Source organism: Arachis ipaensis, chromosome B7, assembly GCF_059453495.1.
Source record: "Arachis ipaensis isolate K30076 ecotype BB chromosome B7, ASM5945349v1, whole genome shotgun sequence".
In the NCBI taxonomy this organism is placed as follows: domain Eukaryota; kingdom Viridiplantae; phylum Streptophyta; class Magnoliopsida; order Fabales; family Fabaceae; genus Arachis; species Arachis ipaensis.
This window is the reverse complement of record NC_142442.1, coordinates 132576113-132588712: the sequence shown is the minus strand read 5'-3', so window position 1 is coordinate 132588712 and position 12600 is coordinate 132576113. Positions and strand designations below refer to the sequence as shown.

The following is a 12600-nucleotide window of genomic DNA, read 5'->3' as shown; positions in this document are numbered from 1 at the left end:
TTTCTTTTCAGTTTTATTTCATAAATAAATAAAAATAATAATAACAGTATATTCCTTAACATACATATAATTTTATCCCATATAAATTTATAATTTTAATAATAGCATCCCATGCCATTATTAGGAATCACATTCACTATAATAACAAAATTTAAATTAATCCTATTAATTCTGTAAATTTTTGCAATAAAATTTTAAACACAAAAGGGCCATGGCTCTGATACCACTGTAGGATTACAAGTGTTCATAACACGCAGCGGAAGTAATAAAGTAATCCTATTGATCTATTTTGTGCTTAAAACTTTATTGAAATAAGATAGGTTAGATGTCAATACCTGAGTACCCTAGTGAATGAAAACTTTCTCCTTCGATAGTACGAAGGTACTATTTGTTGGACATACACACTTATCTCCAACAATTAGTATCTTATTTTTTTAATTATGCTTGCAAAAAATTGTATCAAAATTCAATCTCTAATGTATTTTTTGAGAAATACATATTTAATGTTAGATAATCTTGCAAAAAAACTAACATTAAATATGTATTTCTCAAAAAATACATTAGAGATTGAATTTTGATGTAATGTTTTGTAAGCATGATTATAAAAATGAGATATTATTATTTTTAAAATTTGGTGATTTTTTGTTATGTGTATGTTATTTTGTGATTTTTTAAAAGTATTATTGGTTGTTAACAAAAAAATTATGAAAAAATATATACTTAACAAAAAGTGACTAATTTTTATGTATAATAATATCTTATTTTTATAATCATGCTTGTAAAAAATTACATCAAAATTCAATCTTTAAGGTATTTTTTGAAAATATATATTTACTGTTGGGTATTGTTGTTGTGTTTTTAAATTATTTGAAGGCATTTTTGTCGATAATAAAATTCGAATGCATTTTTATCAGCGTTTGAATAATTTAGAGACGTTTTTGGTAGTTAACCCTTTAATATTTTTTTTTCCAAAGATAATAGGTTATATTTCATTAATTATTAAAAAATGAAATACAAAGATGTCCAAAAGCAGAACAGCATAATAAAAGGTGGGGATTTCCTAAAAACACTACACTGAAGGTATTCATCCAACGGTGCGTGGTCGAAAAACGAAGAAAAATCTTAAAGAAGAAATAATGATAAATCAAATTGAATACAACTAAGGGCTTGTCTCATGGAGATGACGACCTAAACTGGGAGTTCTTTGGATTTCACGAAGCAACTTGACAGAGCTTGCTAGAATGGCAGACGGCATAGAAGTAGAACCTTCAAAAATCAACTGGTTGCGAGCTTTCCAGCAGTTCCAGCAAATGATGGCAAGCAATTGAGGATTACAGTCAGCATTCTTCAACGGGTTAAGTATCTCTGTTGATGCAGTCCACCATGTCCAAAAGTCGTTAGAACTGCAGAAGAGCAAAAACATAGCTTATGGAGAGTCTCTTCAACGGTGAGTGAGGATAGAAAGATAAAATCTTTGATTGTAAGAGCTCATTGAAAAAAGAATTTGATGTAGGTTATATTGACTTTGTAACATTTTTCTCTAGTACATGTAGTTGTTTGCTCACATAGCTTCTGATGCAGTTCTGAAGCCATTGGGACATTTTGTGGAATCACCATTGGCAAGCAAATATCCACCACTTTGTGCAGGAGAGTATGTTGAACAAGAGCTTGCAGTGATCAATCTTAAAGGACAAAAATGACAGCTTTTCATGTTCGATAATTGTAATAATTTCATAATAAAATTGGGATAAATTATGATTGGTACAGATTATGGTTTCATTGTCTCAAGGAAAAACCATTTGTGGTTCCAATGCAACTAAATTATTTCAATACATAAAATTTCTTTTATATTTCAGCTTTTCGTCACCCTAAAGCATACAGTAAGTACAAAGATATCAGGAAAGAGAAGTGCTATGAAAATGCACGCAATTCAAAGTGCAAAAGCAAAATGGTAGTAAATGTAAAAATAATGAGAAAAGAGTAGGAATTTGTAATTTTGCCATTCATATTTTCCCATCGGAAAATACATAGAATACAAAAAGGGCGTTGAAAAATGGACAAACTAACATGATTTGAATCCTGTAACTGTTGTAACCAGGTACCATTGCATTGTTGGTAACATCTTAATATGAATGAGCCGTATAATTACCAATAGTTAGCATAGTGCATGACACTACTTTTGCATCATATGAATTCAAAACATGTCAAGAAAGCTTTCATTGAAGGAAAGGACGAGAGCAATTCAAGGATGAAGCAATTTTATTCAATGGCTCTGTCATCATTTGGCATAAATTTGGTGTCAATAAGGCCAAAAAACACACCTTGCACATAGGGATGGCAATACCACCCGAACCTGCAGGTACCCACCTCGCCCCTACCTGCTACCCGCCCCGGTGCGGGGCGGGTTTTTAGCGGAGCGGGTTTTTGGGAGGGGCGGGGCAAGGTCGGGTTTAGGTAATACCCGCCCCTACCCGCCCCGCTATATATATAATATATATCATTTTAATATATAATATGTATAATATATGTAAAATAATTAGTAAATGATTAATAATATTGTATCATAGTTAAATTTTTACTTTAATTTATGTTATGTATGTGATGATGGTTATATAAATTTTGAAATTTAATTTTATTTATTGAATTTTAATAATTATAGGGGCGGGGCGGGTACCCGCAGGGGCGGGTTAGAGTTCAATGTTTTACTACCCGCGGGTAGAAGCGGGGCGGGTTCTATGCGGGTTGTTGTACGGCGGAGCGGGATCGGGTAGAGCAAAAACCCGCCCCTACCCACCCCGTTGCCACCCCTACGAGTTGCACAAGCACCTTCTCCTATGCCCTGTGTAGCTCGTATGCAGGACCCCAGTTGCATCTTTCTGCTACTTAACACTTGAATGCATATTGACCAAGAACTCAGTACAAGTAGTAGTTATTTAATTTACTAGAACATTATGCCTTAGAGTTCGATCTTTAAAGTTAAAGTAGAATATATCAAATTAAAATATCCAAATACAGATATTAAAATTGATTAAATCTATTAATTTCACATTTGATCCAAGCATCCTACAAATTGAAAGTGAACTCAAAACTCAAAAGTTATCGTTACTTAAATCTTAAAATTCGGCATTTGACTGCTGATGTAGTATCTCTCTTTTATTCTTGAATTTTTTATGTTCTTTGGTTGATATTTTCAATTTTTTTATTTTATTATATTCATATTTTCAATGCATATGTTATTGACTATTAGTACTTTGAATGGAATCACTTTGGATCAACTTGCTCTCCCATTTGAATTTGCTGCATTTCTTCTCTTCAATATATTAAATGACATTTTAAATAAATGTATTTTCTTCTTTAATATATTATATGACATTTTAAATAAAATCTCAATATATTACAAGTGTAATAACCCGTGTCATGCACATGATAAAATTGAAATTATAATTTTAAGTTTATTAAAATTAATTTGAATTATAATCATTTGATTAATAAAAAGTAACATATCATGCGTTGTTCGTTTTTTCTTAATCTGGTGTTAAGTGTATCAACTCTAACGTAGTTATTAATCGTTTTTATTAATTTACTCAAATGGCGAGCACATGACGGCGCGGCGGGTGGGCAGTGATGACGAACCCGTGACGGCTTTGTTCTTTATGTCGTTGAGTGGCCACTAAGTTTGTTCTTATTTGGGTTTAGGATTGTTTGTGTGTTTGGTTGTAACAGGTAACAGTTAGACCCCAATTATGATGAGTTTTATGATCCTGGTCAGGGGAAGAGGGGAATTGTTAGGTAGATTTATGAAAGTAGGTGAAATAGTTAAATGGGTGGGTTAGGGAATTCTTTGCTGTGATTGTGTCTAGAGCTGGATTAAATGAGTTATGTCTGTGTTTGTGTTTGTAATATCTATTTAGTTTAATTTTTATTTTTATCATATGTTACAGATAATTAAAATTTATTTAATACACCATGTGCTAATACTAAGAATATTTTTTAAAAAGATATATACGTAAAAATAGATATAATATGATTACAGATATAACATAAATAAAAGGTTAAAAACATATGCTTACCAATGCATTTGTTAAGTTTTACATATTGGAGAATAAGTATGTATTTAGTTGCTTGGTGATCATGTAGATAATTGAGTAATTAGGTTGCAAATTAATCCCACAGTGTGCACCTTATTTTTTTTATTTCTAAATAAAAGCGAAAATGAAGAGAAATAAGTAGTAATATATCATGAAAAAAATAAAAGATTTTGCATATGAAAAGATCATTGTTACAAAATAAAATCTCGTTGTGAAATATTAAAATTTTACATACTACAAATCATGAAGATCAACTACAATATAATGACCACTTCTCCCTATTTTTGACCATGATATAAGATATCTTTTTCCGGTCAAGAGTCCAATAAGACAATAACATCTAATTGAAAAAAAAAATGAATTAAAAGTATCAAATTAAGGACAAATAAATGAATAATATAATAAATTACTTATAAAGAGATTTTATCAATTTATTTTATACTACACGATAAAACTAACAATATATTAATAAAAGGATATACCTTTAAAAAAGTTACAATACAATTTTAAACATTTGCATAAATTAAATGTTAAAATTTATGTTATCGATAAAATGATGCTATTATATAATTTCTTGGCAAAAATTAAAATAAAAAATAATTTTGTGTAGGTTAATACAAATTAACTACGTACCAAATAAGTTAGATTGTTTATTTGTTTGTTTTAATATATCAACATGAGCAAGAAAATTGAAATGATTGTCAGAAATTTTACAATCATCGACCGTATTTACTATACGTGATTTCTTAAAAGTTATTCTACACATGTGTGCAGTTGGAAGATAAATTCCGCTTGATTCCTCAATCACAGAATTTGAGAAGACATATAGACCCTCCCTTCGATTAGTTCATTCTCAAACATCTTTGCGAAATAACTCTTGATTGAACAATGAATTTTATCACACTGTAAAACAAATTAAATATAAAAGCTATTAGTACTTAAAAAGCTATTAAAAATATTTATAAACTCGACCTAACATCACTTGAAAGAATCATGAAAAATAATCAACTAACCTTATCATCCATTAGAACTGTTTCTATGTAAGTCGTCTTGCTCTTATCAAATTTAGATGGGACTTTCCATAACCTTATAATTCTTGTATTTATTTTCCAAACTTTTTCATCACATAATCTACTATAGGTAATACTATTGATAGAATCTTAGCTAGTCGCCATTAGGTATGAAAAATAAAAAACAGAAGAGAAACTATGTCTGAATTATGAATCTTCTAAATGATAAATAATTGTAAAACATCGCTATTACTCGATACAATTAGGTAAAAATTATGTCATTATATTTTATTAACCTTTATGATTAATTCAATGAAAATACTTGTTCATTATATATATTATCTAAATAGTTAAAGAAGAGAAAAATATATAATATTAAATAAATAAATAATTGTCAAATAACATAGAGTAAAAATTTTGTATTCTATAAAGAATAATATAATCTCTAAAGTATTCATTATATAAAATAAGTAAGTTAAATTTATTATCAAAATTTAAACACAACTAAGAATATTATTGGACATGTAAAACTTTTAATAAATATTATTGTTGATTTATTCGTACCCAATTATTAATTATTTTATTATTTATTTACAATAATTTTACATAGTTGATTAAAATAATTGTCATATCAAAAATAATATTTATTAGTGAAAAGAGTTTAGGGTTCAGTCGGTCATGCAATCAGATTCATGAATTTTTTAGTGGTTTTGAAAATAGGTAAATTATGGTGATTTGGTATGCGGAAAACTCTCTTTTACTTAATGTATGAAAATTAAATTCGTTAAAGAAATTTGCCCTGACCGCCAAAATATTAAAAGATGTTTGATGTTTGTTAAAATGCATTGACCGTCATCTTTGTGGAATAAACCCTCCAGAGATTTCTATATTTTTGTATGTGAATGTTTGATAATTTGTTATTGACGTGTGAGCAATTGTAGTTGTAAAGTGTCTGGCACTTCTCAAAAATGAAAATTCCTTGCGTGATCCTTCAGAATTTTGATAAAATCTTTGCTTAGCTATGCGGCATGCTAATCTCTGAACTAGACAAGATATGATAAATATTTGTAATTTTAGAGGATGATGTTAGAAGCTTTCTAATTGGATAACATGACTGATGCTATTTAATATTTTTATTACTTTTCAAGTATGAGTTTATTGTTTTCTGATGAGAATCTATATATTTGATGACTAACATTATCACTTCCGCACTGTTGTAGTAGCAAGCATTGTGCTGCTAACTTTCTGATAGTTGACTTAAGGTTGGAGAAAATAGGATTCATACACTGCCTCAATTTTGTTTGCTTTTCTTTTCTTATTGTCGTCTGATAGTTTTGAATTTTGATGGCAAAGAGAATATATCCTGGATGCATGATAATCATGAACACTTTTTACAAATGGATTTGTTAGGTTGGGGTTACACCGGAAAAAGTAGAGGTTCCAAGAAGCTTGGTCGATGAAGAAATGCAAGAAAAACTGAAAGCAATGCCTAAAGAATACCAGCCACATGCTCCTGTTGGGCCTGATCTCAAATGGAGATACTTTTGGAGAATTGGTCCTCGACCATCAAATACCCGGTTTAAGGTCTCATGTCTATCATTTCTTTCCCATAAAAGCTATGTGTTGTTAGCTTTTATTCTTTGTTCCTAATGCTATCTGAATTTTGCAGGAACTCAATGCTGAGCCTGTCATACCTGAAGGTTTCTCTGAATGGAAAGAAACCATGGATTCCTGGGGAAACAAAATGATAGCAGCAATTGAAGTGAGTTGTTTAAGTGTTCTTTCATACTATTTCTCACTTGAGTTATCTAAATTTTGATATTTCTATCTTAGGTGGTTGCTGAAATGGCAGCTATTGGGTTTGGTCTTCAGAAGGATGCATTCACTTCTCTTATGAAGCTGGTGAGTATGTTTGACAATTAGCAAACCCTTTTCTGTACACTTCCCAATAATTGCTTCCTGGTGGGTCTTTTTTTTATTTGGCCTGTTAGATGAACAATTGACAACAACACTAGACAACGCATTAAAAGCAAAATTAAGTAAAATGAGTTGATAAAAGAATTATTTGTCATACAAGAAATAATGTTGAATGCCAACTAGTAAGAATAAAGATTATCGAATCAACACTTCACTTGCAATTACACATCCTCAAGTTTCAAAATGCTCCCTTATTTTAGCAGTCTTCTACTGTAAGAGTTGCAAGCAAAGCATACTTTGATATTTATCCACTATTATCTGTAGTTATCTATCATACAAAAGATGCAAGATGTACTTATTTTCAAAGATTAAGTTGTCGTAGTTTCCCACTACAATGACATTTGTAATTCAACAAGATTGAGACTTATGCTTTGATCTGGGAAAGAAAAATGCAAAGAAAGGCACATAGACCTTTGTTGAACCTCCAAAATGAGCTGGATGGTTTTCTTGTGGGCATAGATATATTTTCGAATTGTTTCATAATCGAATGATTCCTGCTTGGCAGTTTTTGAACTCTCAAACTCAGCAATGACTTCATCTTTTTCTAATTTGTTTTTTACAATTATCTGTGATTTCTATTCACTGAAATCTCTTGTATTGTCATGTACCAGGGCCCCCATTTGTTAGCTCCCACAGGGAGTGATCTTCAAAAATATGGTCAAGAAGGAACGGTTCTTGCAGGATATCACTGACATTAACTTCCTAACAATACATGGTAAAAGTAGGTTTCCTGATTTGAATACTACAACAACAACAAAGTCTTGTCCTACTAAGTGGGGTCGGCAATATGAATCAAACGATGTCATTGTGCTCTGTCATGTACCATGTCTACAGATAGATCGTTTACATGTAGATCTCGTTTGACCACCTCATAGATGGTCTTCTTAGGTCTTCCTCTGCCTTTCTTCCCTTGTCTATCTTCCATCTCATTCACCCTCCTGACTGGATGTTCTATCGGTCTTATTCTCACATGTCCAAACCACCTGAGACGCGATTCAACCATCTTTTCCACAATGGGTGCTACTCCAACTCTCTCCCTTATATCTTCGTTCCTTATTTTATCCAATCGCGTATGACCACTCATCCATCTCAACATCTTCATCTCTGCCACACTCATCTTATGTTCGTGTTCCCCTTTAGCCGCCCAACACTCCGTACCATAAAGCATAGCCGGTCTTATAGCGGTGCGATAGAATTTACCTTTAAGTTTTAAAGGCACTTTTTTGTCGCATATAAAACCAGATACACTCTGCCATTTTGACCAATCTGCTTGGATCCTATGATTTACATCCTGTTCAATCTCTCTATTATCTTGTATGATGCACCCAATATACTTAAAATTTTTAACTTTTCGTAGGATGTTTTCTCCAATCTTCACCTTTATATTAGGGTTTTCCATTCTTAGACTGAACTTACATTTCATATATTCTGTCTTGCTACGGCTTATACGCAGACCATACACTTCTAGAGCTTCTCTCCATAACTCCAACTTTTTATTTAGATCTTTCCTTGATTCTTCCATAAGAACGATATCATCGGCAAAAAGCATGCACCATGGCACAAGCTCTTGGATGTGCTCTGTGAGTACTTCCAAGACTAATGTGAAAAGGTATGGACTTAAAGATGATCCCTGGTGTAATTCTATACCAATAGAAAATTCCTCTGTCACACCTTGAGTCTTCACACTAGTTGTGGTCCCATCGTACATGTCTTTAATTGCACGAATATATGCGATCCTTACTCTCCTCTTTTCTAAAACCTTCCATAAGACCTCCTTTGGTACCCTATCATACGCTTTTTCCAAATCAATAAATATCATATGTAGATCTCTTTTATTACTACGATACATCTCCATCATTCTTCTTAATAGGTATATCGCTTCAGTGGTAGATCTGCTTGGCATAAATTCAAATTGGTTCTCTGTTATTTGTGTCTCTTTTCTCAAACTCCGTTCTATCACTCTTTCCCATAACTTTATAGTATGACTCATAAGCTTGATTCCTCTATAGTTTTCGCAACTTTGTATATCTTTCATTTTTGTAGATAGATACCAAAGTGCTCTTTCTCCACTCATCAGACATCCTTTTTGACTTTAAAATCTCATTAAAAAGCTTGATTAACCAGTTGATGCCTTTTTCTCCAAGATCCCTCCAAACCTCAATCGGGATATTATCAGGTCCTACTGCCCTGTCATTTTTCATCTGCTTTAGAGCATCTTTTACCTCGAAGTCTCGAATCTTTCGATAGTAGTCAAAGTTTTGATCTTCTTTCCTTGTGCATAACCGACTAAGGCTCGGAAGAGTCTTCTGTCCCTCATTAAATAACTCGTAGAAGTAGCTCTTCCACCTTTCATTAAGCTTCTCTTGAGCCAACACCTCTCCATCCTTATCCTTTATGTACTTAGCCTGATCCAAATCTCTCGTTCTTCTTTCACGGCTCTTTGCGATTCTATATATACCTTTTTCTCCTTCTTTCGTGCCCAAAGATTAGTAGAAACCCTCATATGCTCTTGTTCTTGCTTCACTTACAGCCACTTTTGTCTCCTTCTTAGCCGCCTTATATTTTTCTCAGTTATCTGCGTTGCGGCATAGAGACCATTCTTTAAAGCACTCCCTTTTTAACTTTATCTTTTCTTGTACACTCGCATTCCACTACCAGGACTCCTTGTCTCTTGGTCCTATTCCTTTAGATTCACCAAAGCTTTCTTTTGCTGTTCTTTTAATAACTTCTGCCATCTCCATCCACATCTCTTCTGCGCTTCCATTCCCATCCCACTTTGCCTCTTCTCCTACCCGACTTAGGAAGCTTCTTTGTTCCTCGCCTTTCATCCGCCACCACCTCGTCCTTGGGTTCTTCGTATGATGTCTTTTCCTCAACTTTTGCTTCACGCGAAAATCCATGACGAGCACCCTATGTTGTGTTGTTAAACTCTCTCTCGGGATAATTTTACAATTAATGCAAAATTTCCGATCGAATCTCCTCAACAAGAAGTCGATTTGAGAGCTTGTCATGCCACTCTTATAGGTTATAAGATGTTCGTCTCTCTTTTTAAAACATGTATTTGCGATGAGAAGATCAAATGTTGAGAAAAAGTCCAAAATAGTTTTACCCTCGGCATTGATCATCTCGAAACCATGACCTCCGTGAATACTTCCATATCCAGTTACATCTCTCCCAACATGGCCATTTAAATCTTCTCTTAAGAAAATCTTATCTTCCAGGGGTATGCCTTGAACCAGACTCTTTAGATCCTCCCAAAACCTTAGCTTGTGTTGTCCGTCTGAGCCCACTTTCGGTGCATAGGCGCTAATCACATGGAAAGCACCTCCCTCCACCACAAGTTTAATAGAGATGATCCGATCTCCCACCCTCTTGACATTCACTACGTTCTTCTTTCACTGCTTATCCACAATTATTCCAACCCCATTCCTAGTTTTCACCTTTCTTGTATACCAAAGTTTGAACATTTACCTTTTACTTTGTGAATTAGTTTATTTACCCTCGTCCGTTCACAAAAATGCGAGAATCCTTGCTTATTTAACACTACATCCGGACACCGATGCAGCGGTTCTTGCTCATTTGACACCGTACTCGAGCCATACGACGCGTTACTTCTGGGCAACGACCTAGCTTTAGCGCAATAATGTCTTTGATTCATGTCATGGGGGTTCGACTATATTTTTATGTTGGTTGTCGAAGACCTAACACAACCCTCCTCCTTTATCTGGGTTTGGGACCGGCTATGTACCGCAAGTGTAACATAGGCGGAGTTGTTTCCTGGTTTGAATATCTGGTTAAAAAATGGACAAAAGGTTGAAGTGAAGGTTCCATTAGGATGTCTCCTTATTCAGACAGGAAAGCAGGTATTTTTAAAATCACCTGAATCTACTGGTATTTCAATGGAAAGAATTCAAAGTTTATATTGCAACAAGAAACATTTACTTAGCCAACTTACATATTCTTGAACTATTTAATTTACTTGACTTAATTAACAGCTATATTCTATCACATCATAGAATGAGTATCTAAACTTTGGTTCTTACTAATGAGGAGTTGAGGACCCTAAGGCCCCTTGTTACGGTTAATAACCTTTTAGTTTTTGATACATTGAAAGCTTCTAAAAGTTTAATTTTCAATAAAATCTTATCAATTTTTGTAACCTTGACAAGGAGCTAAAGACACTTGTTAGCAAAGTCCTTAAATTTTATATTGTTTTAGCCTCTAATTGTATTCTTGTTGCTTCTTGTGAGCACAAGCATTTACACAATTTGACATCCCTCCATGATGAATGATATTGACTCTTGACATTATCAATGGCCTTTTCCACGTGACATCAAATTTCAGATAGAGTGGTTAACTGGAGGGGACTGCATAGTTGGCATGCATGAGGTAGTAGTCACAAATAGAACTGTTGAAGCAATCAGAACTGCAGAAGAGCAAAAACATAGCTTATGGAGAGTCTCTTCAACGGTGAGTGAGGATAGAAAGATAAAATCTTTGATTGTAAGAGCTCATTGAAAAAAGAATTTGATGTAGGTTATATTGACTTTGTAACATTTTTCTCTAGTACATGTAGTTGTTTGCTCACATAGCTTCTGATGCAGTTCTGAAGCCATTGGGACATTTTGTGGAATCACCATTGGCAAGCAAATATCCACCACTTTGTGCAGGAGAGTATGTTGAACAAGAGCTTGCAGTGATCAATCTTAAAGGACAAAAATGACAGCTTTTCATGTTCGATAATTGTAATAATTTCATAATAAAATTGGGATAAATTATGATTGGTACAGATTATGGTTTCATTGTCTCAAGGAAAAACCATTTGTGGTTCCAATGCAACTAAATTATTTCAATACATAAAATTTCTTTTATATTTCAGCTTTTCGTCACCCTAAAGCATACAGTAAGTACAAAGATATCAGGAAAGAGAAGTGCTATGAAAATGCACGCAATTCAAAGTGCAAAAGCAAAATGGTAGTAAATGTAAAAATAATGAGAAAAGAGTAGGAATTTGTAATTTTGCCATTCATATTTTCCCATCGGAAAATACATAGAATACAAAAAGGGCGTTGAAAAATGGACAAACTAACATGATTTGAATCCTGTAACTGTTGTAACCAGGTACCATTGCATTGTTGGTAACATCTTAATATGAATGAGCCGTATAATTACCAATAGTTAGCATAGTGCATGACACTACTTTTGCATCATATGAATTCAAAACATGTCAAGAAAGCTTTCATTGAAGGAAAGGACGAGAGCAATTCAAGGATGAAGCAATTTTATTCAATGGCTCTGTCATCATTTGGCATAAATTTGGTGTCAATAAGGCCAAAAAACACACCTTGCACATAGGGATGGCAATACCACCCGAACCTGCAGGTACCCACCTCGCCCCTACCTGCTACCCGCCCCGGTGCGGGGCGGGTTTTTAGCGGAGCGGGTTTTTGGGAGGGGCGGGGCAAGGTCGGGTTTAGGTAATACCCGCCCCGCTATATATATAATATATATCATTTTAATATATA

The 12600-nt window shown here is 33.5% G+C and overlaps 1 pseudogene; it reads left to right on the top strand.

Annotated features, from left to right (window-relative positions):
• Positions 1-351: 351 nt before the first annotated feature.
• On the top strand, positions 352-11798 carry LOC107607732 (uncharacterized; annotated as a pseudogene).
• Positions 11799-12600: the final 802 nt, after the last annotated feature.